The sequence below is a fragment of the Procambarus clarkii genome, chromosome 49, assembly GCF_040958095.1.
Source record: "Procambarus clarkii isolate CNS0578487 chromosome 49, FALCON_Pclarkii_2.0, whole genome shotgun sequence".
Classification (NCBI taxonomy): domain Eukaryota; kingdom Metazoa; phylum Arthropoda; class Malacostraca; order Decapoda; family Cambaridae; genus Procambarus; species Procambarus clarkii.
Genome location: NC_091198.1, coordinates 33,946,230 through 33,954,704, shown reverse-complemented (window position 1 = coordinate 33,954,704; position 8,475 = coordinate 33,946,230). Strand labels below are relative to the sequence as shown.

Below are 8,475 nucleotides of genomic sequence, written 5' to 3'. Positions count from 1 at the left end.
GCGCACTGTGCAACTGTTTCTTTGTCCCCCTCTTCAGAAACATCTCCGCTTTGTATTTCAAAGCAGAGGCCATTTCTGAAACTGTCATCCCGTATAATTAGAATGTTACACTGTATTTTTCAATTGAACATACTGTCTACAAAGCGGAGATGTTTCTGAAGAGGGGGACAAAGAAACAGTTGCGCAGTGCGCCCCGCGCAGATGCGCGGGAAGTCTGGGGCTATATAAATTCTGAGGCAGAGAGGGGCTCTTTTTAATCACTTCACACAACAACTTCAACACCATGACTGGACGCGGCAACGCAGCTGGGTTTAGCCCTGGCACTTTTTCTCCTACAAATCTTCTTCCTCTCACCCCCCCTTGTCTTCTTCTGTCCCCACTTCAATGCTCGCCCCTACGGGCATCTTCTCCTGTATTTTCGGTTCGGATCGGATTGGGGCTCTCCCTCACTTTCTCCCGACCGCCGCAGTACTCGAAACTGCATCGCGCTGCGCCTCAACGACACGTGGACCAGTACCAGTCCTGCATTCATCAGTCTGTCGATACGGCAGGGGCCCCCCTGCCCTAATCATCCTACTCTAAGGTAATGTAAAAATTTTCTGTTAAAGTTTAGTCAGGACTGTCCAGTGTCTGGCGTGTGTTGGTGCCTTTCCCCCCGCGGTCCGTATGGGCCGCCTTAGTTCCCTAGTGCCTTCTGCACGTTTGCCTGTCTTGAGGTATGCAGGCGCGCCTTTCAGTCTGTGCCAGGTGCTGCAGCGGCTGCTTTGCTGCTGCCGCAATGCCCCGGGTCGGCGTGTGTTTGCGCCGTGTCCCGAGTGAACAGCTCTGGTAGTGTTATCTCCCAGGCGTGCACTATGGGCACTGGCCAGCTGCGTTCCCTAGGCGTGCGCCTAGGGGCCCCGGTTCGTGCCCCGCTCGGACGTGCGTCCCTGGCCGGGCCCCCTGCGAGCGGCCCGGCGTCGCCCTTGGTGGCGCCCCCACGTGGACAGGTTGCTGTGGTTCTATACCAAGGGCCATGGTGCGTGCCGTGCCCGGACGTGCGTGCACGGCGGGCTCCCTGTGAGCGGCCTGGCGGCCTCCATAGGCGGTTGATCAGGTTGATACCTGATCAACCAGGCTGTGACTCATACGTCAGGCTGCGCGCAGCCGCGTCCAACAGCCTGGTTGATCAGTCTGGCTACCAGGAGGCTTGGTCGACGACCGGGCCGCGGGGACGCTAAGCCCCGGAAACACCTCATGGTAGGCCCTTGGCGGGGGCGCCACGAGGCCAGGTTGCAGTGGTCCTATGTTCCTTGGGCCCGACCTTTGGGGCCCATGCCCGGTAGGTGTCGCCCTCGTGCCATGGCGCTCAGAGGAGCGCTTGCCCTGGGTTGTGTCTCGCTTCCTTCCTGTCCCTCTTGGGTGCTAAGCCACGCGGATTAGCGGCGTGGCCTTCCCCGGGGCGGGGGTCTGTCTGCATTCATGTCGTACCCGGGCGTGCCCGCTTGTGGGGGGCCTGCTTCACGCCCACGGGCTGGAGACGCCCACGCCTGGCGGCGGTGTCCCGGTCGGCAGGCCCTGAGGCTTCTTTGCCTAGGGGCTACCTCGACGTCAGGTTGGGCTTAGCAGAGTGCCTCCCTGTCCCCTGCTGTTTTGGTCCAGGCTATCCACCGTTCTATGGTCCGTTCTGTTCTATGGTCCCCTGTTCTGTTTGGGGGTGTCTAGGTGAGCCAGGGCGCACTCAGGCGTGTTTTGCGTTCATCAGGTATGCAGGTATGTTTGTATGGTAGGTATGGTAACGTACCTGCAGGTATGTTTGTCTCCAGTCGTCTCGTCGGGCCGGTTTAGCCCGCACGTTCGTACCCAGATGTTCTCGCTTGGCCGGTTTAGCCCGCACGTTTGTCCCAGACGTTGTCGTCTGTCCGGTGTAGCCCGGTACATTTGTTCCCAGACGTTTCATCCGGCACGTTCGTACCCAGACGTTTTCGTCTGGCCGGTGTAGCCCGGTACATTTGTTCCCAGACGTTTCGTCCGGCTGGTATAGCCGGCACGTTCGTACCCAGACGTTTTCGTCTGGCCGGTGTAGCCCGGTACATTTGTTCCCAGACGTTTCGTCCGGCTGGTATAGCCGGCACGTTCGTACCCAGACGTTTTTGTCTGGCCGATGTAGCCCGGTACGTCAATGCCACCACGTTTCGTTCGAACGCTGTAGCACAGTACTCCCGTGTTTTCCTCGGTCGCGTGTACCAGATGTTGGTCTGCCTGGAGTGCCCGGTTATGCGGCCCCCTTCACCATCCCAAGTTTTCAGCACCCAGCCTAATGCCTGGCCGTGCGGTCTGCCGCTTGAGTGACTTCAAACCAAATCAAATCAAATGTTTATTTAGGTAAGGTACATACATACAAGAGATTTTACAACAAGTGTTGGATTTAATTCTAATTATTGCGGTCATTTATTATTTAATTCTGTTCAATTTTATTACATTCCTTTATTTATTTTATTGATAACAGACTGAACAAAAACCACCTAATTATCGCAGGGGACTTTAATATTGACCTCTGCGAGCCTGAACACCCTACTGCTGTTAGCTTCCTCAACTGTATGAATTCCTGATTCCTCATACCCTTAATCACTAGACCTACTAGAATCACTGATAGCACTGCCACGACGCTAGATCACATCTGGACAAACATAACCTCTCCGCTTACTTCAGGTATAATCACCGATAGCACTACAGACCATTACCCCACATTTCTCTTAACTAACATTAGCAACCACCTCTTGAGTCAAGAGTGATACGTTTTAGACTACACAATGAAACTGCTATAGACAATTTTATAACTGCTGCTGATAATGTCAACTGGAAGTCCGAGTTAGGTAACATAGTGGACATCAACCTAGCAGTGCAATCTTTTCTTCAAAAAACTCTTAGCCTTTATAATACCCACTGTCCTATGCTTACAAAACAAGTCACAACCAAAAGGCTTAACAATCCCTGGCTTACAAAGGGAATACTTAAATCTATTAATAAAAAACATGACCTTGAGAAGAAGTATAGGTTAGAAATTGTCTCCAAAGAATTCTCAAAGAATTACTCATTATTGCTGTCTAAGATAATTAGACGAGCCAAAACTAAATACTACGAAGATAAATTTACCCAAATAAAGAGCAACATTAAACAAACTTGGAGAACAATTTCACAAATATTGGGATCAAAGAAGTCTTTAAATAACAAACCGACTCTCCTGTCTAATAACGATGGTCTGCTTTCAGCCTCTGATTCTGCTATTGAGTTCAATAGGTTCTTCTCTTCCATTGGTTCATCCCTTGCAAATGATATTCCATCTTCCAGTACAGACATTAAGGACTATCTTACAGGTAACTATCCACAGTCTCTGTACCTAAAGCCTATTAATTCCACTGACGTCAATGAGATAATCCTTTCCCTTAAAACCAAGTCTGGTGCCCTTGAGGAGATACCAACTTTAATTTACAAAAAAGCCTCCAGATCTTTAGCCCCTGCTATTGCTTTGCTCTTCAACAAGTCACTTGAACTCCAAACCTTCCCAGATATTCTAAAAAAAGCTAGAGTAACGCCTGTCCACAAATGTGGTGATCTCACAGATGTTAACAACTACAGACCTATATTTATCCTGCCAAACTTGTCAAAATTTTTTGAAAAACTAATCTATAAGCAGCTTTACTCATATCTAGCCAAACTCAATATACTTAGCCCTTGCCAATATGGCTTCAGACCCAAAAAAAAGCACTAACGATGCACTTATTAGTATGCTTAACTCGATTCATACAGCTCTTGATAAAAATGAGGTCCCTGTTGGGTTGTTTGTGGACCTGCGTAAAGCTTTTGATACTGTCAACCACCAATACAATAGAATACAATTTTATTTAGGTAAGGTACATACATACAATAAATATTTACAAGGATTGTTTAACTTATAGGTATAGCTAGTACATACAATGCCTAAAGCCACTATTACGCAAAGCGTTTCGGGCATGATAAACTTAAATGACAAGCTTAATACTAATTGAGCATAATGAGTAGAATGAAAACAAGAAATGAAAACATAGATGAAAAAGCAGCACAAATACAATTATGTCGACAAACAGCGCTCTTTAAAGAAAAAAACAGACATTGGTTGACAATAGAAGGGTAAGGTAGGTTACAGGGAATTTATTAGGTATAGCTTCGCTTTTAACTTAAACTGGTTGAGAGAGGTACAGTCTTTAACATGGTTGGGAAGGTCATTCCACATTCTGGGCCCCTTGATTTGTAGAGCATTTCTAGTTTGATTAAGTCGTACTCTAGGAATATCAAAACTGTATTTATTTCTGGTGTGATGCTCATGGGTTCTGATACAACCTTCTATGAAGCTTTTGAGATCAGGATTGGCATTATAGTTTAGCGTTTTATATATGTATAATACACATGAGAGAATGTGCAGTGACTTAATGTCTAACATATTCAGAGATTTAAGTAGGGGTACCGAGTGATGTCTGGGGCCAGAATTGGATATTGTCCTAATAGCAGCTTTGTGTTGAGTAATTAGAGGACGTAAGTGATTTTGGGTAGTAGAGCCCCAAGCACAAATACCATAGTTGAGATATGGATAGATAAGGGAGTAATAGAGAGTCACCAGGGCAGGGCGTGGTACATAATATCTGATCTTAGAAAGAATGCCCACAGTTTTTGAAACTTTTTTTGATATGTTTAGAATGTGTCCCTGGAAATTCAGCTTGTGGTCAATGAGAATGCCAAGGAATTTGCCATCTAATTTGTTACAAATTTGGGTATTGTTTATTTTGAGATTTATTTGATTAGAGGATTTATTGCCAAACAGAATATAAAAGGTTTTGTCAATGTTAAGGGTGAGTTTGTTGGCAGTTAGCCACAGATGGACTTTATTTAGCTCAGTATTTACTGTGGCATTTAGAGCAAGGGGATCAGGACTGGAGTAAATGAAGGTTGTGTCGTCAGCAAATAGAATTGGTTTGAGGTGTTGGGAGGCATTTGGAAGGTCATTAATGTAGATGAGAAAGAGGAGAGGGCCAAGTATGCTGCCCTGGGGAACACCAATGTTGATGGGTAGGGTGGGAGAAATTGTGTTATTCACAGAAACATATTGGAGCCTGTCAGTAAGGTAGGATTTGAGGTATTGTAGGGAGTGTCCTCTGACTCCATAATGATGTAATTTAAGAAGAAGGTTTTGGTGGTTGACAGTGTCAAAAGCTTTACGCAGGTCCACAAACAACCCAACAGAGAACTCATTTTTATCAAGAGCTGTATGAATCGAGTTAAGCATACTAATAAGTGCATCGTTAGTGCTTTTTTTGGGTCTGAAGCCATATTGGCAAGGGCTAAGTATATTGAGTTTGGCTAGATATGAGTAAAGCTGCTTATAGATTAGTTTTTCAAAAATTTTTGACAAGTTTGGCAGGATAGATATAGGTCTGTAGTTGTTAACATCTGTGAGATTACCACATTTGTGGACAGGCGTTACTCTCGCTTTTTTTAGAATATCTGGGAAGGTTTGGAGTTCAAGTGACTTGTTGAAGAGCAAAGCAATAGCAGGGGCTAAAGATCTGGAGGCTTTTTTGTAAATTAAAGTTGGTATCTCCTCAAGGGCACCAGACTTGGTTTTAAGGGAAAGGATTATCTCATTGACGTCAGTGGAATTAATAGGCTTTAGGTACAGAGACTGTGGATAGTTACCTGAAAGATAGTCATTAATGTCTGTACTGGAAGATGGAATATCATTTGCAAGGGATGAACCAATGGAAGAGAAGAACCTATTGAACTCAGTAGCAGAATCAGAGGCTGAAAGCTGACCATCGTTATTAGACAGGAGAGTCGGTTTGTTATTTAAAGACTTCTTTGATCCCAATATTTGAGAAATTGTTCTCCAAGTTTGTTTAATGTTGCTCTTTATTTGGGTAAATTTATCTTCGTAGTATTTAGTTTTGGCTCGTCTAATTATCTTAGACAGCAATAATGAGTAATTCTTTGAGAATTCTTTGGAGACAATTCCTAACCTATACTTCTTCTCAAGGTCATGTTTTTTATTAATAGATTTAAGTATTCCCTTTGTAAGCCAGGGATTGTTAAGCCTTTTGGTTGTGACTTGTTTTGTAAGCATAGGACAGTGGGTATTATAAAGGCTAAGAGTTTTTTGAAGAAAAGATTGTAGTGCAAGGTTGATGTCCACTATGTTACCTAACTCGGACTCCCAGTTGACATTATCAGCAGCAGTTATAAAATTGTCTATAGCAGTTTCATTGTGTAGTCTAAAACGTATCACTCTTGACTCAAGAGGTGGTTTGCTAATGTTAGTTAAGAGAAATGTGGGGTAATGATCTGTAGTGCTATCGGTGATTATACCTGAAGTAAGCGGAGAGGTTATGTTTGTCCAGATGTGATCGAGCGTCGGGGCAGTGCTATCAGTGATTCTAGTAGGTCTAGTGATTAAGGGTATGAGGAAGCAGGAATTCATACAGTTGAGGAAGCTAACAGCAGTGGGGTGTTCAGGCTCGCAGAGGTCAATATTAAAGTCCCCTGCGATAATTAGGTGGTTTTTGTTCAGTCTGTTATCAAGTATTAGATTTCTAAGGTTTGAGTTGAATTCGGACACATCAGTGTTAGGAATTCTATAAACTGCACCCACAGTCAGGACAGACTCGGCACCCTTGACTCTGAAGCTGGCGAAGATATACTCCCCATAGCAGTCTCTGGTTCTAATTTCTTTTAAGCATGTTAGTTCTTGGTGGTAGTAAAGAGCAGTGCCACCACCTCTCTGAATTTGACGACAGTTGTGAATTGCTGAGTAGTTAGGCATGTTAAAGAGCTGAGTAGTATCCTCTTTCAACCATGTTTCAGTAAGTATAATAAAAGAGAATTTGTTGTCAATAGCTTCAATCAAGGCACTAACATCATCGAAGTGTTTACCTAGGGATCTAACGTTCAAATTGATTACAGAGATATTGTGATTATGAGTTAATACATTGTTTACATCATGTGCTGCAAAATATCTGCAATTTAGATCATTAAAGTGATAATTGTCATAGATAGTGGATAAGAGGTTAAGTTCAGGGTCTATACTTGTCTGCATAAAAAAAGCTGATTGCAGGAAAAAAGGGAAGAAAGGCAAATAACAAGGTAGAAATAAGCTATAAAATAGGGAAAAAGATGTACACAATACAGAACAAAGCAAACTCAAAAGGGGCTTACAGGGGTACAATGGAGTAAGGGAGTATGGCTAGTCTAGGCAACCTAGGTAATAAATGAGATTAACGAAAAAACATATAAACATGGACTATACAAAACACAAGATAAAGAAATACAAAACAAAAATATAAACAAGACTAAGCAATACAAAAACAAATTGAGCAAAAATGAAAAATGAGGTAGATTGCTTACAAGTACTCTCAGGTACACTGTAAGTAACAATTTGCAATTTGAGATACAGGCAAAGCCAGGGGTACAATGGAGTAAGGGAGCATGGCGAAGCTAGGCAACCTAGGTAATAAATGGAATCAAAGAAAAGTTGAATAATAAGCATAGGCAAATTTAAGCTAATGATTATTAACTATAAATAGTTCAGTTATGACTGTATAATTAATAAGACCTGAAGAACTATTTATGCACTCAATTAAAAAATTTCAGTAAATGACTAGTTAAGAGTAAGTTAAAAATTAAGTCAGAAAATGAAACAATGAGACTTAGGAAACCTAGCCCCACTATATAGTTGACAGGGGGTTAATTAAGTTAATTCACTGGGAGTGATAATGAGCTGAGACAGACCACATTGGGAGAGGAAAGCGTTGAGGTTCTCTTCTTTAGTAATAGTGAACATTTTGCCAAAACCTTCTTCTTAAATTACATCATTATGGAGTCAGAGGACACTCCCTACAATACCTCAAATCCTACCTTACTGACAGGCTCCAATATGTTTCTGTGAATAATACAATTTCTCCCACCCTACCCATCAACATTGGTGTTCCCCAGGGCAGCATACTTGGCCCTCTCCTCTTTCTCATCTACATTAATGACCTTCCAAATGCCTCCCAACACCTCAAACCAATTCTATTTGCTGACGACACAACCTTCATTTACTCCAGTCCTGATCCCCTTGCTCTAAATGCCACAGTAAATACTGAGCTAAATAAAGTCCATCTGTGGCTAACTGCCAACAAACTCACCCTTAACATTGACAAAACTTTCTATATTCTGTTTGGCAATAAATCCTCTAATCAAATAAATCTCAAAATAAACAATACCCAAATTTGTAACAAATTAGATGGCAAATTCCTTGGCATTCTCATTGACCACAAGCTGAATTTCCAGGGACACATTCTAAACATATCAAAAAAGTTTCAAAAACTGTGGGCATTCTTCTAAGATCAGATATTATGTACCACGCCCTGCCCTGGTCACTCTCTATTACCCCCTTATCTATCCATATCTCAACTATGGTATTTGTGC

At 43.1% G+C, this 8,475-nt stretch overlaps 1 long non-coding RNA gene across 1 annotated transcript in view; it reads left to right on the top strand.

Moving 5' to 3' along the window:
- Window positions 1-461: 461 nt before the first annotated feature.
- LOC138351370 (uncharacterized) overlaps window positions 462-8,475 on the top strand; it is a 102,365-nt gene continuing 94,351 nt past the window's right edge. Inside the window, exon 1 of the long non-coding RNA XR_011222455.1 lies at window positions 462-583. This is a non-coding gene — a long non-coding RNA (uncharacterized lncRNA). The remainder of the gene's footprint in view (window positions 584-8,475) is intronic.